This window comes from Pipra filicauda, unplaced genomic scaffold (genome assembly GCF_003945595.2).
Source record: "Pipra filicauda isolate LSUMZ 115617 unplaced genomic scaffold, ASM394559v2 scaffold292_size926685_pilon, whole genome shotgun sequence".
Lineage (NCBI taxonomy): Eukaryota > Metazoa > Chordata > Aves > Passeriformes > Pipridae > Pipra > Pipra filicauda.
The window spans coordinates 873,217-893,100 of record NW_024104412.1 but is presented as its reverse complement, the minus strand read 5'-3'; positions in this window follow the sequence as shown (position 1 = coordinate 893,100).

Sequence of the window (19,884 nt, the reverse complement as noted above, 5' to 3'; positions counted from 1 at the left end):
ATGACAATAAGTTTAGAATGGCCAGATTGTCTGATCTATCGAGGAACTCATAACTGCAGAGATTTGGAGTTTTAACCAGGGTTTTACTGTGAGATTAAGGGGGTTTCTTTGTCATACATGTTTCAGAGACTTTGGAAAAACCAAGCTGTTCAGAGTTCTATGCCTTTTATACATGTAAGTACTACAGAATTTTAAGGTGCCTCATTTACTAAAAAAAAATAAAAAACAACCAGAAATTTATAGTTTTACCAAAGGTTTAAAAATTTTAACAAACGCTCTCTGGATTTTGCAGAAATACTTAAATAGATGAGACTAAGACCTTACCAAGGCTGATCTTAAATTCTGGTAGGAGTTAGTGGTGCTTGTTTAGTTTAGCTTTCATGTATTAGACTTAGTCTTTCAATATACTATCAGAGTCATTATTCAGTAGGTTTATGAAACACATGGGAACATACAGTGTGTCTTGCTATTTTTAAATAACAGCAGTTCATTTAAACTGAGTTTCTACAAAACCTGAACAACTCATTCCAGGTTACAAATACACCTGGGAGAACAGGCAAGAATAAACCATTTCCTGCTGGCTGACAGCCAGTGGTCCTGCTGCTGTAACTGATGTGTTCATGTGCTCAAAGGCTGCCTATAATTTCTGTTTCTGATCCTTTTTGTCCCGTGAAGGAAATTGGAGGGGCCTGCTTGGCTTCGCAGATGTGAGCCCTGCAGTGAGGTCCATGCTTTATTCCTGATTTCCAGTGTTCCTGGTTGCAAGCTGAGAGAATCTGGGAGATTGGAAGGAAGGCTCCTTGGTTTTATGCTTCCCTGTGTAACTACCCAAAGTTAGGCCACAAGCTCTGGGACAGAGTGGGTTTTTGCTGCTCTGTATCTACATCAGGTTAGGTCTCAGTAAAGCCACAGAACCTGCCAAACACCACCAACCTTTTCCCAAAGTGAAGTGGACCAGCAGCCACTGGTACCTGCAGCAGTTGGAGGGTCTGGTTTGGCTGTTAAATTGCTCTCTAACTAAAAGCAGTAAGAAAAAAAAAACCCTCCCCAAATTTCTTACCAGAAGATTATGTCAGAACATAAAATCCTGGCAGTTCATAAAGATTTAATTAAACATGCTTAGCTGTCTTCTATAATGCATTAACACAGTGAACTCTGAGTCCTCCTTCTCCCCATGGAAGCTTTGAGGATTCTGTGTTTGCATCTTTTTACATCTCTCTTTGTCTGCAGATCAGCCCAGGTCACTAATGGTGTGTGACAAGCTGAATAAAAATGGTTAAATCCTACCAGCAGAACTTGAACCACGCTTTTACCTCTTCCAATTATCTCCAGAGTTGCTTATCAATTATATTTTTCTGCTGTTGGAAAAGTAATTATGATAATCCAGGAAAGGAGGAATGCTTTTTGATTCTTTTCATTTTCTCAGTTTATGCTGTTAGTCACATCCTTTCTCCAGGCATTGCCAGAAACAATGTTGACCCCATTTCTGTGCTGCTGTAAGACACTTGAGTGTATTTTCCAATGTCCAGTGTGTGCAAAGATACCAGTCCTTGCCAAGTTGGCTGCACCTTTCTCTGTAGGTGGTTTCGTGGCACACATGGTAAGATAAGATATTCTTTGTCTTGGCTTCTGTTCCTAGTCCAGCTCTGTAGATCTATAAAGTCTTAAAAAAGCAGGCTTGTAATTATTTAATGTTCCTAGCTGGGTTTGTCCCTAATTACATTTTTTTATCCCCTGCAGAAACAGAGATCCTGCCTTGTATTGACTTCCCTGTGTTGCTATTGTATTCCCAGTAGCTTTCACAGAAATAGCCTTCCTGGAGCAGTATTAACTTGTAGTGATTATCTGATAGTGTAATGTTGTATTTTGGGAATATCAACTCCCACAGTCTCATCAAAAGATGATGGGCCTCATTATTCTCAGGATGTGTGGAGCAGGGAATGGCAGGTATTGCAGGGATGAGGCCACTGGCATCAGTGCTGAGCCTGAGCTTTGCAATCCTCCCAGAGCACTGGAGGGGCACTTCTGTGGTGGTTCTTTTCAGAGGATACCTGCAGGGTGTGGAAAATACTGACATTTCATTTATTTGTACTGTAGCATTAACTGTAATCTAGTTAATAATAAAACGATGGTGTGATGAATATATATAGTTATTATAGTGTTGTTACAGCCTCAGTTTTGTGACCATAAAAGCTGCAGCTTCTCCCTTTGTCCCTGTGCCCCACCTGTGCAGTAATTCCCAAAAGTGCTGTGGGAAATCTGGGTGAAAACTTAGTTGCCAGTTCACAGCCAGCACCAGGGAGCAGAAAACTGCTGGGCCACCCAGCAAAATGAATTTTTTTCATTGGATTCATCAGTCTGCTGTTCTAACCAGAGAAGAGGGGGATTTAGGTGCCCAACCACAGACAGCTAACGCTGTTTGCAGTGCACCAGCTGCAGCTCCAGACCCATCTCCCAGAGCTCCTGCCTGGTGTCTGCAGCCCTTCAGAGCATTCCTGGAGTTCTGAGGCACCTCCCATGGCACAGCTCATCTCTGTTTCACACCCTGAAGGGTTAATTGTGCGGGCTGGCATTAAACTCCGCGGTGCTAATTACTCTGTGCAGTGATTTGGCACTCCGAGCTGGGTTCCTTCTGCTCGGTGTCAGCACAGGAGAGGGAGGGTTGGCTGTTCTCCTCCTCCTCCTCCTCCTCCTATTATTCAGCATGTTCTGCACACACCCTCCAACCTCATTTCCAGAGGTGTTCTCCAGGATGAAAACACGGTGCAAAGATAGCAAACGTCACACGCTGTGCAGTGGGGGTTTTATGTTGGCAGCACAAAACCTGCATGTGAAAGATGCTCTTATTGCTATTTCTGTGCTGTTCCTGGCCAGGCCAAAGGTCTGATCCCCTGGGGGTTTCCAGACGAGGATGCTGGGGGGATATGCAGCAAGGTGGTGCCTTTTTTCCTCCCTCATTCTCCCAGTCTTTTTTCTTTTTTCTTAAGCTGGAAGGAATGAAAAGAGAACACAGTCTTTACCCAAAAGTAAGGACTTCAGGAGGTGTTTCACAGGCAAACAATGACAAATGAACATATAGTAAGATCTAATAGAAGTGAGAGACATTCTTTAAATGGATAGAAAACTGTCAAAAATGCTTTAAAAATAATATTTAATTAGATCCATTAGAAGGCTTTGTTTTGACTTCAGTCCTTTGAGCAAAGGCTTGGGATCCTTTGGATCAAACAGCATATTTTCACCAAACAAGCCCTGTGTTTAATGTGTAAAAATGAACAGCCTCCCCTGCTGTGGCTGTGTGTGCACAGGTAACGTGAGGGGAAATTTCTACCAGATTCCCATCTCTCTGATCCTCAGCAGCCTTTTCCCTCCAATCCCAAAAGTTGCCTGCTCATGCTCTGATTTTATCACTGATACCCGAAGATTCATTTCCAAACATAAGTTCTTTAATAGCTACATAGATTATTTTCACATTTGTGACCTGTACAGCAGCACACTGCAGTTTTGAAGCAAAATTAAAAGGCTTAATTAGACAAATGTTAAAACAAGGTATTTTTACAATTTTGGGATAAACATATATTTTCCAGATGTTTTGGTTCAAATCTCCCTTCTGAAAAGCCTCGGCTTTGATGATTACAAACTTTCTGCTGAAAAACATTTCTTAGAAGATTTCTTGCCAGATTTGTTTGTGTTAAGGGCAACGTGCAATGCAAAACAATCACCTACCATCAATATTGAACATTTCATTCAAATCATATAAATGTGATTAGCCTGAGATAGCAATTTGCTTGGAAAAATATGGTAGTTTTTTTTTAACCTACCCACTCATTACACATGAAATAAAAAACAAACCAATTTAACTGACTGAAAAAAATCAATGAGAGCACATTACATGTTACAATTCCAGCTTATCTGTGGGATTCTCTCCTGCTCTGGGGACTGAAATGACCATTTGAATTGGCCCAAGAATATCAGTGAAACACCTCAATGATGTGAAACTGTGTCCATTTTTACTCCAAGCTTAATGAGCAAGTAAAATTGCAATGAAATTTTGATCCATTTCTGCACAGGGTGAAGGTGGCAGGAGGGGGAAGGACAGGGGGAGGAGGTATAAATAAACTTAATTAATAATCTCCACAAATTTTCTAGTGCTTTAAAGAAGCTGCTGATATAATTGACTTGAAGTCGTTCCCTTTTTCCTCATTTGAGCCACATCAAAGCATCTCATTCTATGGGATTCCTTTCTTACAAAGAACATAAATTATCAGGTGCCAATTTCACTTTTATTAAGCAGCAATTACTTCAGTATTGAAACTTTTCCACTGTATTTAGTAGATGTTATGCCTGGCAATCAAAGACACAGATTCAATATTTCATTTTAGTTAATGTAGCTGGGAGTGTACATAGGCATTTAAAGTCAATAACTGTAAGAAATATATTAAGTGGGAGTCAGCAGCAGTGTTTAAACATGTGACCAGAAGGGACTACATCCAAAAAAAAGAGAGGTTTTGGGTTTTTTTTTTTTGTGTTTTGTTTTTTTGTTTGTTTTGGTTTGTTTTGGTTTGGAGGTTTTTGTTTATTTTGTTGTTTTTCTTTTTTGCCAGGACTCACATCAGAAACCCATGTCTTTGACTCCAGAAATGTGATTTGATCAAAGTTTTGGAAATCTAGTAGTGAATATCAATACTGGGTTTTGTTAGGCCCAAATTAAGCCAAATCTTTCACCTCATCCACCTTACTGAAGTTTATAGTTTCTTATTTTACCTCTGTCAAGCACAGTTCTTAAGGAAGTCTTTTACTTCAGGTGCTGAGAAATGATCCTGATCTGCTGATGATGATTTGTATCACTGTATGATTAATTCTTAGACTCTTCTGAGGTAATCTTAAGCTTATGGGTCCATTTTCCTTGTTTTTCCTCCGGTCAACACTGGGATGAAGAGATGGATACCGAGTCTAACGCTTTAAGGAAACAGTCATGCAGTTCAGTAAATAAAATACAACTTTTTTCTGTCTTGTATTTGTTGATTTTGAGTCATGAGTGGGTTGAAGATGTCAATAGCAGTGTGACATTCCTTGTTTTTTAACACTTTGTGGCTTAATCTGAATATGTGGTGCACACAGCCACAGTATCTCTCTTTGGAGAAGTATCAGTTCTCTTTGAGAGGTCCTAACCCCTTAAGGTCTATTTTACTGCAACCCTAGTGTTACATGGACAGTGCTGGACTCTAAATTAACTGTTTCCACGTGGCAAAGAGATCCTGGAGATGATCCAGAACTCCTTGGAAGGTGACTGCTCCGAGACAATCAGAAAGGCAACTGAGTATCTCTCATGGGTAGGAAACCAATAGCCAGGCTGAGCTGCTCTGGTGTGCTCACATCTCTAATGCTCAGTTTAGTTCTGAATTCCCACCCTTCTGCTGTATCCAGGATGTGCTGGTATTCCTAGAAAAGGGCATGACTTCTGGGCAGCAGCTGTAGACTCCAAACCAGCACAAAGGTTGTGCAAAGGCAAACTTCAAAGGGAAGCAGAGGCACTGCAGGGCGCAGGCATTTCTCCTGGAGCGCTCCTGCTGCTCTCCCAGGAGGGGACAAAATGCCTTGAGATGGGGGCAGTTTTCTTTGTGCATTGCTCCTTTAATCTTCCCTGGCTCCTGGAGCTTTCTTTGGGATGGGTTCCAGCAGCCAAGAGCAATCCACAGGTTTTCTGCATGGCCAGGGTGGCTTCTGAAGTGCTCAGTCCCTCCCAGCCCAGGTGACATGGTCAGGCCACTTTCTTGGAAAGCTCTTTGTTCCCCTCTCAGCTCTGTTCTGTCCATCTTCTTCTCCCTCCAGCATTTCTGCTCTCACTCCTTCCCAATCCTTCCTTTATCAGCTCGTCTCACTCAGGGAATTTCAGAAGCTGGTGCTTGTCAGCTCCTGACCGTTGTCTGATGGTTTCTCAGAAATCTGTAAGCCATACATAGATTTTCCAAGTTACTCTGGCCCTATATTGGGCACATCAGTTTTTTGGTCTGCGTGATGACCCACCCTTAAGGCTTGAAAATGCTCATGAGTCAAAAGGAAGGATGAAAGTCCGAGGGTCCACGAACAACCAGAGAGTTTTAACAGCAAATTACACACTTGGCACGGAAATTGGTGTGTGAGTCCCTGACCTGTGATACAGACACATGGCATGGGTTTGGGATAATGGGAAAAGAGGAATTAAACACACGGCAGCGGGTTTTGGGTAAAAGGGTAAGGTGGAAGGAAAAAGAGAAATCAAAGAGTTTAATTAAAAAGGGAGAGATGAATTAAAAGAAAAAACAAAAAGGAAGAGAAAAAGGCTTTGCTTGCTGCTGAACATGGCAGTCTGTTCAGACCAAAAGAAGAAATGGGATTTTCTTTTTTCCTTGCTACTTAATTGTTAAAGGGGTCTTAACCTGTGGCTAGATTTTGTGCAGAGCTTCTTTTAAAAGGTTCTATGTTTATTCATGAAGGTCCCCCAGGTTCTTACTAAAGTCCTTTTCCATTCCCATACATCAGTGCCTTTTGTTTTCCCTGTTACAAAAAAGCTTGTCTTTGTGTTCTTTGATTTTCAATATTTTTAATAGGTAAGATTCTGGTTTATATTGACCTTTTTAGAAAGTTGTCCGATTCAATTCTGACACGCTCTAGAAATTGCAAAATTCTGTCTCTAGCTTCCTCATACTGCAGCTCTATTAGAGAAATATTCTTTTCTAGACAATTAACCTTTACTGTCACTTTTCTGACTGAGTCATCAGCAATTATTTTGTCCCCGAGGAGTGTTTTCACGGCTTTCCAGAGATTTATGGGTAACACAGTCACAGAAAGGGCTTTATTTCTACTTTTTAAACAATGGTTCAGCCGTGCATCACCTCGAAACAAGTTAATGAGCCCCCACGAGCTGGTGCCTGAGCTGGTCACCGTGTGCAGGGAGAGCCACACGACAGTGAAGGAGGACTTTGCAGCCTGACACTGTTCTGTGGATCCCTTTTGGTAACTGGGAGGGAGCTGTTTCCAAGTCTGTTCTGCACACAGGCTGAAAAACTGGTGTGATTCTTCCTCTTGGCACTCGTGTCACTGTGACTTAGTGCTTCCATGAAGTAAAGCATCTCCGAGCCCTGTCTTGGGAGTCCTCAGGGAGCAGCTCCTCTGTGATGGCAGAGGAGGATGTAGTCATAATCCTCTTTTTCAGATGAGGTTATAATTCTCATTCTGCTTGGAGGCCCTGATAGAGGCTTATAAAATCTGTGGAATTATTATCAAGACGTATATTCCATAGCTAGGGGACAGTAATTCTGGATCATAAAGCTCAAAGAGCGTTTAATCCAGCTGTGTTAGACAAGAATGGGATTTATTGGCATAAAACTAGCAATCCCCTTTTTTCCAACCTCCAATTCAGTGCAGAGAAAAAAAAAAAAAAAAGGAGGAAAATGCAGGTTTTGACTGATTAGCCCTGGCAAATCTCACTGCTGAGGGTTAAGGTGTTATCCAGTTTTCTCTCCAGCCTCACTGCCAGAGGTCACCAACCTTCTAATGAAGGCTGGGAGGGAACCTGCCCCTTTAGCCAGGCAGTTTCTGGGCTAATATTTCAATATTTAGCCTTAAGGCTAAATTTTAAAGATTATTTACTAGAATACCAGGCTCTGGAGAGAAGAACTGCTTCATTTCTGCTGACTTTATCAGTGTTACCCTGAACCACTCACAGCTCACCTGGCAGAGCCTTGTCCATCCTGAGGGTTCCTTTTGTCTTTCTCATGCAAACCCACAGCCTTTGCCACCACAGAAAAAAAAACAACAAAGGGATAGAAATAAAAACAAAGGTTAAGCACTCAGCAAAAAATTAAGTCCTACTCACAGACTTCTTAAAAAATGTCTCCAATAACCTTCCTCCTTCATTCTTCCCAGAAGCAACTGATATTTTGACACCCTGCAAGGAATGTGGGTCCCACTGATTTTCAGTGAGACTCAGGCACCTGAATGTCCAAATCAACCAGGAAATAGGATTTGGGGCCCTGCTTCCATACCCCACCATGGAAGGGTTTAACCTGAAACACTGTAATTATTATCTGCTGAAATATTGTAATCCTGGTGTAAATGTACATAATATTATTCAAATACATTTTTTAACATATGCCAAAAGCAGAGCTGAATAAATTTCAATAGCTTGGCCCAAAACTCAAGCATTTCAGGCATTTTTGGAGGGCTGGGTCAGGACTCAATTGAATAATATTGTTTGGTTTTACCAGTTGCAAGAAATGTCATTTTAGGAAACTCATGGATATTGAATATTTAAGGCCTGCGTGGAAAACTTTGCTCAAGTTTTCCCCCCTTTTTTGGCATTAACATTTGTAACTTCAAACTCTGATTTTAGTATAAGACATACAGAACAACCTAGTAGTAATTTGGATTGAAGCTGTACTTCCTTATCTAGTGGCATGGTTTCTTTGTCTGAGGTAATTAAAATTAGATGTCAGAGCTCCTATATGGAAATACAGATCTGATAAAGCAAAATAACCCACCTGACAATGATGATAACAGACTAAAGGAGAGATAGACTATATGACAGACTTTTCATAAATATGGCTATACAATTTTTGTGCAATTTTCCTTTTCTCTCGACCCATTTGTTGAACCACCCATTTAAATTTAATGACTAACCCCCAAATGCACAATGCCATAAATAAGGTTAAACAGTGTAGCCACAAGTTTGTAACTTCTCTGAGGCAACATCTTCCTGTTTTAAACCTGTATTTTCTGGGTGCAGAGTGAGATTTCTGTCCATGCTGGGTACCACGAGCCCGATTTTGGTATGGACAAAAAATATCAGGAATTTGTGATATCCAGATCATGAGGTGATATAACAACTAAGAAAGCCAGAATTTTCAGATTGTTGGGTTTTTTTCCCCATAAAGTTTTGAGTGTGTGGGGGGAAATGTTTGTTACCTTGAAAACAGTAGTATTTTTGTTGAATAACTGGCAAGATGGTCACCATGTCTTGGTGATGTTACGTAGTGACAAGAGAAAACAAAAATAAGAACCAGCAACTGAATTCAGAGACTTGTTTACTCAATATTTTCTTATTTGCCATTAAATGTTTTGAAGGGAATTGTAAGTGTAAACGGCTGAGCCTCCCCTGTGGTTTCAACAACAAAGCAAAGCCAGAAATGAAGAGAAATGAAACTCTCTTTCACCCTTGGCCTCTGAAAATTCCCTTTCTGGTTGCAAAGCACGTGGTTTTTGTTTGCTGGTGTCACTTAAACCCCAGGGAAAGTGGGAGCCTTTGTGCTTGGCACTGCTGGGATGCAGCTCAGTGTTACCAGGAGGTGACAAACGCTGGGTGACCCAGTAATGGGAGCTGACAGATCACCAGGGTTTCCACTGTTTCCACTCTGCTTAGCTACTCCCAGCACATCTGCAACGTCTCACCTACCAGAACACAAAGCAAATTTGTCCCTAAAACATTGTGAAGGGACAACACGAAATAGAGAAACAGTTCTGAGCGCTGAGAAAACAGCCGGGTTTAATGTTTAATGCCACATATTTTATGCAGTCCTGTTAGAGCTATTTACTTGACCTTTATTCTCTCTGGTTCTTCATGTATTTTTAAAGGCTTTTAACGAGATGCACACAGGACTGGCTGTATCTGCCCACTGCTGACATAAATAGGATGCCTGGGAGTAATAAACTACAAGCTTTCCTTAGAAGCCTTGCAAATAGGAGTGTAGCAGAAGCAAGACTTACTATTAAGCAGCTCCTAGGGCCCTTCCAGAAGCCATACTCTGTATGCAAGTTTAGTCTGGGTGTTGAAGGGAACCTTTTACAAATCTCTTGTGCAGTATTATCTCTACACACTCTTTGAGGGTGTTATTTCTCAGCTACTCATCTTACTTGAGGTAATACTTCCAGGCTCAGGGGCTTTTGGGACTTGGAAGTATCTTCAGTGGGTTGCTTAGTGGCTCTATCCAGCAGTGTATGAAATAATGATGGCTCATCTTTTTTGTCCTGTGCCTTCCCTGTGCTGCTCAGCAGCTGCAAGGGGTATGAAACGAGTGCAGGTTGTGCCAGAGTTCCCCTTTTTCCATCCTAAGCATGTAGCTGACACGAGCTACTAAATGCTGGTGACTGAGGATACAGAGAGTGTTCTTAAATAGCTGTAAAACCTCCTGCCAAAGGCTTGCAAAAGTGCCTGGAAGGATCTTTAAGCATGGAGGTCATACTGCAGTGTACACATTGAATTCAGCACCTCGAGGCTTTTTAGGGAGCCCCCCGATGTATTTTTAAAAGAACTCTTTGTCTTTTGATATGTTGTGTCTGCTTTTCATTTATGGCATGTCCCTAAAGCTGCTGTGCATGGAGAGAAGGTATAAAAGCCCGTTGGCCCAGCAAAGGAATGCTCATTTAAGAAAGAGCTGTTCTTTGTAGAATTGGGATTATAACTCGAATAGTGATCACGGCACTAACAGCCCTCCCCGGGGAATGTGCCTTTTGGAAACTGGCCCTGCACCAAGAAGCTGCAGAATTCCATGGTAACGTACCAAAACCAGTTAAATAATCTGATAAGTTGATAAAGGACTTGCTGAGACCACCTATAAATAAGGAAAGACTGATAGTGGAGGTGGGAGCGGGACAGAGAACCGAGTGCCATGGGGTTGGGAAGGTCTTCAGAGGAACAGGGCAAACAGCACTTGCCTTGTCAGGTTGCCAAACATTTGTGGAGAGAACTCTTCTGGTGGCCACAAAGAGCTAGGAAATAGTGTGTGTACAAAATAAACGTGATCTGGCTTGTTGGAAATTACAAAATGTACAAAATAAACATGGTCTGGCTCGTTAGAAATTATGTTTTGCAGTGCCCGCTCTCCCCCACCACTTTGGTATTTTAAAAGCTTGCTTTGTAGTGATCAAGGCAGTTGAGAGTGCGAGTGGATCACATATTTACACATCTGGGTACTTCTAAACTGACAAAATGCACATCTGTGCAGCTGGTTAAAGAGGGATGGACAAAATCCTGTGCTTAATGTTAAATAACTAAATGCAGTTAAGGTACCCTGTGGTTATTATAGACCGAGTTCAGGTGAGGGAAGCTGTGTCAGAGGTTTTCTTTTGCTTCCTACATGTTTGAAAGACCATATTTAAAAAGTGGAGTTGATATGTTAGGCCCCAAAACCAGCTCCAGCTTTTGACCTTGCTGGTTTCCTGCCTGCCTTGCAAGGAAACTGGGAGCTCCAGCACCTGCAGCTCCCTGTGAGGAAGAGCCACCAACTTCCAAAGCCACCACAGTATATTTTAAATTTGAGTTTACCATAACAGAAGCTGAAACCAGCCTCAGCTCAGGTGCTGGTTGGGAAGCAAATCAAGGTAGCTCAGGCTGAGGATGCACAGCATCCTCCATGGAGGACCTCACTGTGCCTGGGAGCCTCTCAGAGCCCAGCAGCCTGTCTCCAGGGATCTTTAGGATGTCAGATATTCCTGGCTGCTCGTTTATTCATTCATCCTCAGCAGGGCACATTAAAAAAAAGGGTTTATTGCTTTAATGGGAGAGTGCTGTGGCCAAGTGCTGTGCTCTTCTGGTGGGAACAGAGCCAAAGGCTGCACAACAGCAGGGTGTGGAAAGGTGCCCCTGGGTGTGGGATAAAGGAAATGATGGTCCCCACAGTGGTGTCTGCTGGGGAAAAATTAGTTATGCATGTAGGAACTGGCACTACAGAAAGAGACAAATTATAAGAAGCTAAATTAAATTGTCAGCATAATGATAGTGTACCAGAAGGAGACATATCCACCATCTCTGTGCTTATAGCCTGGAGTATTGTCTGTGAAAGGGAACTTACATTAATGCTTTATAGTGGAAATGTCCAACTTAGATTTATGAGAGCTTAAAATGTGATCTGTGAGATGAATCTGTCAGATTTGCATTTATTTACTGTAAATGGGAAAACAATGTGAAGGGGATATGATATGATGCAAATATCTGAGAAGGGAAAAATACAGGGGGGGAAATAATTTCAGTACAGGGAGCAGACATCCAAGAACAGCTGAATGACTGCAACATCAGTGCCCCAGACTGGGACCAGCAGGTTCCACCCAGTCCTGCCTGTGCTGCATCATCTGCAGTCACCCACTTTGGCCCAAGCCAGAGAAGATAACACTCATTTTTGGCATTTGACTGCCCTGGAATCAGCTCTCAGATGAACAGAAGTTTGGTATCTCCTCTCTGGGTGTCTCACTTGTCAGGAAAATGCAGGTGGTACTTGGACAGACCCTCCAGCTGCTCAAGTTCAAACCCTTTGGGGTGGGAGCTTTTCCATGTGGTGTTTTCCAGGCAGGATTGAGCTCAGGGGACTCTGCAGCTGGTCAGGGCTTCCTACCACTGTTTATTATAAATAAATAATAGTTGTTGTTATTATTATTATTAATAATATACATATTATATATTTATATATATTTATTATAAGTGACCATTCACCTTACTGACATAAGGAAAGTCAGGTACAAGTCATGTTAACATTGCACTGCTATTGGCACCTTTAACATTTCAAGTATCTGTATCAATTCCAATTCCAAGGGAAAAATCCTGGTTTCATTTCAGTAGTTAATCACTCTGACTTGCAATAAATTCCTTCACTGAATTTGCTACGTGGCTGGGTTGATTTAGATAATATATCCTGTTGTCTTTACATGTCAGTACCAACTAAACAGGGTTAGAGGTGCTTTAGTCTTTTTAGTGACTGCTGTTATGTCTTATATGTGTCGCCAGACCAGGCAAAGCAGAGCTGCTTTACAGTAGGAAAAATTCCTCCACAGACTACCTGGAAAGATTGTTAATTCAGGAATCAAAGGGCTCATTTTCCCAAGCCACAAGTTGAACTGGCCACCAGTAACAGGGTTTCAGCTCACACCAGCTGAGTGGCTGCCTTAAAAACCATGAGTTTAAGCAAGATCAGATAAAGGAAAATGATTCTTATGGTAATATTGCCTGGGAGAAAAATGGAAGTGCCCAGCTCAGCCGACCTCCCTCAAGCACATTGTCTGGAAAATCCAAAGCCACACAAAAGAAACAGTTTTGAAAATAAAATCACACTGATGCCAGGCTGGGTCCTTTGCAAACTTACTGCTCAGGGCAATTGGGAGGGGAGGAAGATTTCAATAAAAAGTGTGTGTGGGGGGGGAACACAGGCTGTTGAATAAGCAATGAGACAGGCCATTGTCAAGGAAAATGTATGGCCAGTAGCAAAAAAAAAGGAGGATAAGGAATATATTTTGCTTTATGTCATCAGATTCCAATCTGTCTTTGCTATGGTGTTGTGTACCCAACCTGTCCAGAGCTCTACCGTGCTCCAGGAACAGCTCACAGGCAGAACTTTCCTCCTCCCCTGAACACAAACTGCACCTGCCTGAGGTGTTCCCAAAATTCCTGTTGGAAAAACATCTGAACAGAATACAGGGAGAACTGCAGCTGTGCTGTGAGCGCCACATCCTCTCATCCTTGAGGTCCTCATCCACCCTGTCTGCTCCAGATGTTTGTTGGTACCAATGCAGGCCCTGAAACCAGGCTCAAAACATTCAGGACACCTCGTGTAGCTCAGTGGGATTCCCGAGAACAAGGGGATTTTGTCACCACTTTGAGGCATCTTTGAAAATCTGACACAACCAATTTACTGAATCTGGTGTGGCAATGCCTGAGCCTGCAGGACTTCCAGAACTTCCCTAGGGATGCACGATCAGATGGAAAAGAAGGGACAAAGCCAGGGTCTAACAGAGCTGGGATTTACAGGGGAATCAGTGTCTAACCAGTGCCAAGGTGACACTCAATCCTAGAACCAGCTCCACCTCCCTTTCACTGTCAAGGTCTCTTACAAGCAGAACCATATTTCCATTCTTACAGGAATAGCTTTGCTATAGCAGGAATTTTGAGGAAAGGCAATTAAAACATAACATGTCTGTCTCTATCTTCCTAATTTAGCAATTAATGAAATATATACATTGAAAATACCTAGATAGGTTAGAGGCAGGAGGTTTTTTTGTGACATTAAAGTCTGTATTGCCTTCCTAACATGCTGAGAAGTACAAAGAACTAAAAATAGGCTGTAGGTGCTGTGTGTTCATGGTAGTAATATGGAACTGCAAAGATAAATCTAATAGTCTTAATATGAGATCATGAAATAGAATTATAGGTTTTCATAAAGTAGGAACAATACCATAATGTAAATGAAATTAGTATAATTGAACAGTTACAGGAACTTGAAAGGAGATAATATAAGTAAAGGATATTTTAAACATCCCTATATCTTAGAAAGGATGAAGCTGACTGTAATCAGCTTTCTTTGGGAGCCTCTTTCAGTACTTAATTTCTTTTAATAACATGAAAAGTACTATAGAATAGTCCTGAGTAAGGAGAATCAGCCAATGATAAGAGGTCTGTTGCAACTAAAAGTGATAAAAAATTCTGGAATTATATCTTACAAAAAATGCAAGCCTTTGAAAAACAAACAGATGATCAGCTTCCTGGGCTGATGAAAGAAAAGCCAAACCCAGACTTTTTTCCACTTTAAGTGACAGAATTCCCAGAAATGTTGTTCTCAGTTCATCAGCTGCTCACCATTCACCAGTGTATTTGTTCTTAAATATTTAAGGATTTTTTTTCCCCCCTTTTGCAAAATTAAAATTCTGCCATTGAAGCATTCAAGCTTGCACAAACAGCATTTGTAGGAGGAGAGGAAAAGATGGATGCTGCCTAACCAATTTGCTATACCTATTTACAGCTGTGTTTTACTAATGACTATAGATACAGAAAATAACTTCATAATGGGACATAATTTATTACAAAATTATCTACACGTGAAATTCTCTTGAAGGATCAGGGCTTCTGTGAGCTGTTGTGTATGGATTTAATAGAAAGCAAGATGTGAAGATTAGTTCTTAATCTATTTTTTTTCCCATCCTTATTTAAGGAAGGCTAAAAAAAAATAAATTTGTGGAACGTTGAAAATAATGCTGCAGTTGTTGTAAAGGTCATTCTACCTCTTACTCACAAAACCCAGATCCAATCTGACATAAAAGCAAAACATTATTCTCCTGAGAACCCCCCTGCAGAGCTGCTCCAGCCCTGGGGAACAGCACAGCAAGGACATGGAGCTGCTGGAGAGAGTCCAGAGGAGGCACCAAGAGGATCAGAGGGATGGAGCAGCTCTGCTGGGAGGAAAGGCTGGAGAGCTGGGATTGTTCAGCCTGGAGAAGAGAAGCTTTAGAGTGCCCTAATTGTGGCCTTCAGTACCTGAAGGGAACCCACAAGGAAGATGGAGAGAGACTATTTCCAAGGGCCTGGAGTGCCAGGACAAGGGGGAATGGCTTCAAACTGACAGAGAGTAGGGTTTAGATGGGATATTGGGAAGAAATTCTTTACCATGAGGGTATTGAGGCCCTGGCACAGGTTGCCCAGAGAAGCTGTGGCTGCCCCATCCCTGGAAGTGTCCAAGGCCAGGATGGGGCTTGGAGCAACCTGGGCTAGTGGAAGGTGCCCCTGCCCATGGCAGGGGGTAGGACTGGATGAGCTTTAAGGTCCCCTCCAACCAAACCATTCTATGATTCTCATGGGGTTTTTCCCTCCTAAGATGTCTCATTCTTTTTACAAATGTTGCAAAAGATTCACGCTTTGACTATTCTTGGTTAGGACACCTCTTGGTTAGCATAAGAATAGTTAATGCATTCCTAATTAAACCTCTCCCTAACACGTGACATCTTTTAGTAGATCATAAATGCTAAGATTTAAAGAAATTATCACCAAAACCAATACTGAGCTGGGTTTCCTTTCAGAAAGAGATCTCTGTGATTAGAAGAAATACCAAATTATTAAAGACAATATCTGAAAACAAAAGTGTCATGGAGTGCACAGCAGGGACACAAAAGGCCTGTGATCTCCTCACCTGAAAGCCACATCTCAGCATTTTGTCAGTGTGAGGCTTCTTATCCGAGGATGAATAGATGCTCTGACAGCACAAGTGTGTGCTTTGTTTGCTGGGAGCCACATGTGCAGCCTCCTCTGGTTGGGTTGCTTGCTTTGGAAAAAAACAGGTGATCGGGAACTGTGCCAGCCCAAGGCTTTACCTAAAGTAGTTAAAAGTTAAAAGACTTAAAAAGTTAGTCTTGGAAAAATATGTTCTTTCAAGGCACTGGCAGATGGACGCCAAGCATTACTTTTTACCTGAGAAAGATAATATTCCGGGCTTAAAAACAGTATAAGGAGCAGCATTCAGCCTTGCTTCGTGGCCTCTTTTGAACTGAAAAGTACCCACAGCAAAATATTTACATGGGTATAAGTGAAGAGCAGATTATCACACATAATACTTTGTAACCAGCTGCAAAAAGGTGGCATTGCTTCCGTTTTCCTGAAGTTTCCCTCTCTCCAAAGGAGCACGTGCTTCCATTCTCCACACAGCAAAGGATAACGTTTCCCGTAGTAGACAAGTGAGTTTTGTCACTGTGGGGTTTTTTTTCATTAAAACAGTGCAAACACCCGTTTATCTTAATCAAACACCTCTCGTTTGAGAACTGGGGAGGAAATGAGAGGTGTCACAGCCCTTTAGCTGCCTAACAAAGCAGTGGAGGAAGACAGGGCTTTCATACCAGGCTTAGCTCGGGAGCAGATGCTGCAGCTGCAAGATAATTTCCCCCAGCTTGGCATGAGGGTGTTAAATTGTTATTGAAAAACTGAAAAGGGGTTGGGGAAGTGCTGCAGTATGGGAGAACCATATGAAATACGAGTCTTTAATTAGTATTTAGCGTGATAGGAATAGCATGGTAAATGCCTTCCACAGCACATCAAGCTGGTGTTTAAAATGATTTAATTGTCACCTGTCTGCAGTGCAGCAACAACCTTCCTTTTTCCTTTTGTTCATAAATCCCCACAGCCTTTTACAACGTCAACACATTGCTCCAGGGTGGCTGCTCGGCTTCTTTTGAAGGCGTTCAGCAGTAACCAGACTTTAGAAGTTTAAGCACCTGTTAACTGCCAAAAAGGAAAGCAAATCCCCGTTTCCTGTGAAAAAGAAACCCGTCTGGCAAAGCAGAGCGATCAGTGTTGCTCCGGCCTGTGCCAGGGTAACCTGATCCGGGAGCTGGTTTTTGCTCTGCCCTTGACTCTCCCTGAGCTGTGAACAGCGAAGTGCTGAGGAGGTGGTTCGCTCCGTGCTGAGCTAAGGAGCCTTTTGCAGGATGTCTTCGCCTTGGATCGTTCACCTTGCAGCAAAATAACCTGGCACGGCTCAGACAGCAGCTTTTAACCAAAGCACCGGTGACATCTGGGCATTTCCAAACCCCTAAAGCAAAGTTCATCAGATCACACGTGTGAACTTCAGGTCTGGTTTCTCATCAGCCATACCTTCTTTATCCTCTAAAAACATTTTGGTTCCTAGGCAAATGGTGAGTTTCACAAATGAAACAAGGTTCTGTCTGTAAAAGAAGCCTTTCAGGCATTACTTCTCAGCCTGGTTCCCTGGGAGGTTTTGCCTGATACAACTTTGCTATGTCGGTGGTTCCCCTCAGCTGGGTCTGGGCATCAGCCAGAGGAGAAAGGAGATTTTACCCAACCAGTCTCTCTCAGAACTGAATGCAAAGCTCATGAAAATCAAGGGTTTCCTTTTCTCCTCACTTCAGGGGCTGACTCTGCCTCTCAGAACCTGTGTTAATGAATGCCATTAGTGTTCATATGTACCAAGAGAAGGCTGTGCCCTGCAAGCTTTTTACAGCTCCAGCATATATAAGCAATATATTGTCTTTCCCCTTAATTCTTTACTCTGCCCTAATACAGATTTTTCAGTATAATGTGTGTTTTACAGAGGAATATACTTAAATGGAGAATGAAATACCTTGTGGACAGAAAGTCAAATTTGCCTTAAGAAGCACGAACTGTAATTCCTCATACTGGGGTTGTCTGCTGAACAGTTTGATACCCAACTGCATCTCACCAGGTGCCCATTCCCCTGTCTGTGAAATGGAAACATTTATATGTTCCCCCTCTGCAGAGCGTTCAGAGATAAAGCTGTGGGGAGAGCAGGCTTTGCTTGCATGCACCAGATCTTGTTATCTGCTAAATGTTGTTTATCATCAGCAGGGTTAAATAACAATCATGTTTACAATGATCATATATAGTATTCCCAAATCTTGTCTTTTTGTCTTTTCTCACTCAGGACTTTGTATTTGCAATCACAGTGATTTTGCTGAGGGCGTGGGGTGTGATTCCCCAACAGCAGTGGTTCATGTTTATACTGAAAACTATGCATTATCTGTGACTGATACCCTTCAGAAACCCTCTCCTGTGTCTATAATACATGGTGGTATTTGGTTAAGGGTTGGGCTCGATGATCCTGAAGGTCTTTTCCAACCTTCATAATTCTGTGATTCTACATTGTGCTGTCAATCCACCTGACTTAGCCAAGGAGCCCCTTAGGAAAGACAGACAGGCCTTCTGCTTATGCCCTGAGGAACTGAACGAGTTGGAGAGCTCAAAAAACGTGAAGAGGCCACTAGCAAGGCAGTAGAAGCTTTTTCTTCATGGATTTGTATCTCATTTCTGTTCACTGTATCAGTGACCTGAGATACTGTGTGGCACGTAACTTCCTCAGACAGAGGCCAAACTTGACATCTATTTTGCCACCAACCTCAGGTAGAACAAAAGATGAGAAGCCAAGAACTACAAAGGAGTGTTTGCTCCAATCAGTACCTGGAAAAAGACCTCTGGCTCAGTTCACAAAAGAGCTACAAACACCTTCACCTCGTTGTCCTGATGATTAATGCTCTCTCTCCCTGCCCGCAGTCCCTGAGGTGCTTGGTGTCAGCAGAACGAGCCAACACTTAACCCAATAAATCAATGTTTTCTTTGCAGAGGAAGAGCAGTTTGCAGCAGTCCCTTCCCTGGCCAGTTCAGCACAAGGAGCAATTTTCCATAGGCTCTGTTGGACCAGCCCAGTGTGAGAACTGGGAGCAATAACTGCAGTGTCTCCAGAGCCTGTGGATCAGGTTTTCTTCTTCTGAGAGGGGACTGGTACAAACTGCTCTTCCTCTGCAAAGAAAACAGTGATTTATTGGGTTAAGTACTGGTTTATTCTGACACCAACCAGCTCAAATCTCTTATCACCAGAGAATCTGTAAAAGCAAAGGCATGGAAGGGTCACTGCCCAGAGCCAAAAGGGAGCCCCCAGCGCTGCTGTAACCGAGTCAACACCCCCCAGCAAAACCAGGAGCTGAATTTTACATTTCTGTTCACTTCTCTGTTTTCAGGGCTTAGAAATTTGCATGCTGTTTCAGTGAATAACTTTGCAGTTCATAAATCAAAAAGGCTCTCCTAAACCCGAGCTCATGACAGGTGGTAACTGCATTTGAAGCAAAGCATTCAATGTCATTTGATGGAAACCTTGTAATCATTTCGCATTTTCCTACACAAGTGACAAAAGTAATTTTCCCTGTCTGGGTTTCAATGTCTTGGCTTTTTTTTTTTTTTTTTTTTTTTTCTCCCTGCCCCTTTATTTTTCTACACTAGCAAAAGATAGATGGTTAAGGCAAAGGAGGAAGAAAGGAACAAACATAAAACCATTTGTTGGTTATTCTTGGCAAAAGCGTGTAATCAATTATTTATTTTTTATACATGACTTAAAAAAATTTTTAGAAGAAATTAGGAAACCTCAAACTAGCTAAAACTCTGAGCCCTTTGACAAAAGAACTTAAAAAAAGGAGGAAACTCAGACTGAAAAAAAAAAAGACTTTTTAACCCAGTATCATCTTTTTATTTGGTTTATTTCCTTTGCCACTTTTTTTTTTTTTTAACATGATGTTTTAGTCAAGAAGCTTTTTTTAAGTGATGGAGATGTGTTGCATTCTGTTATGACACATGGCAAT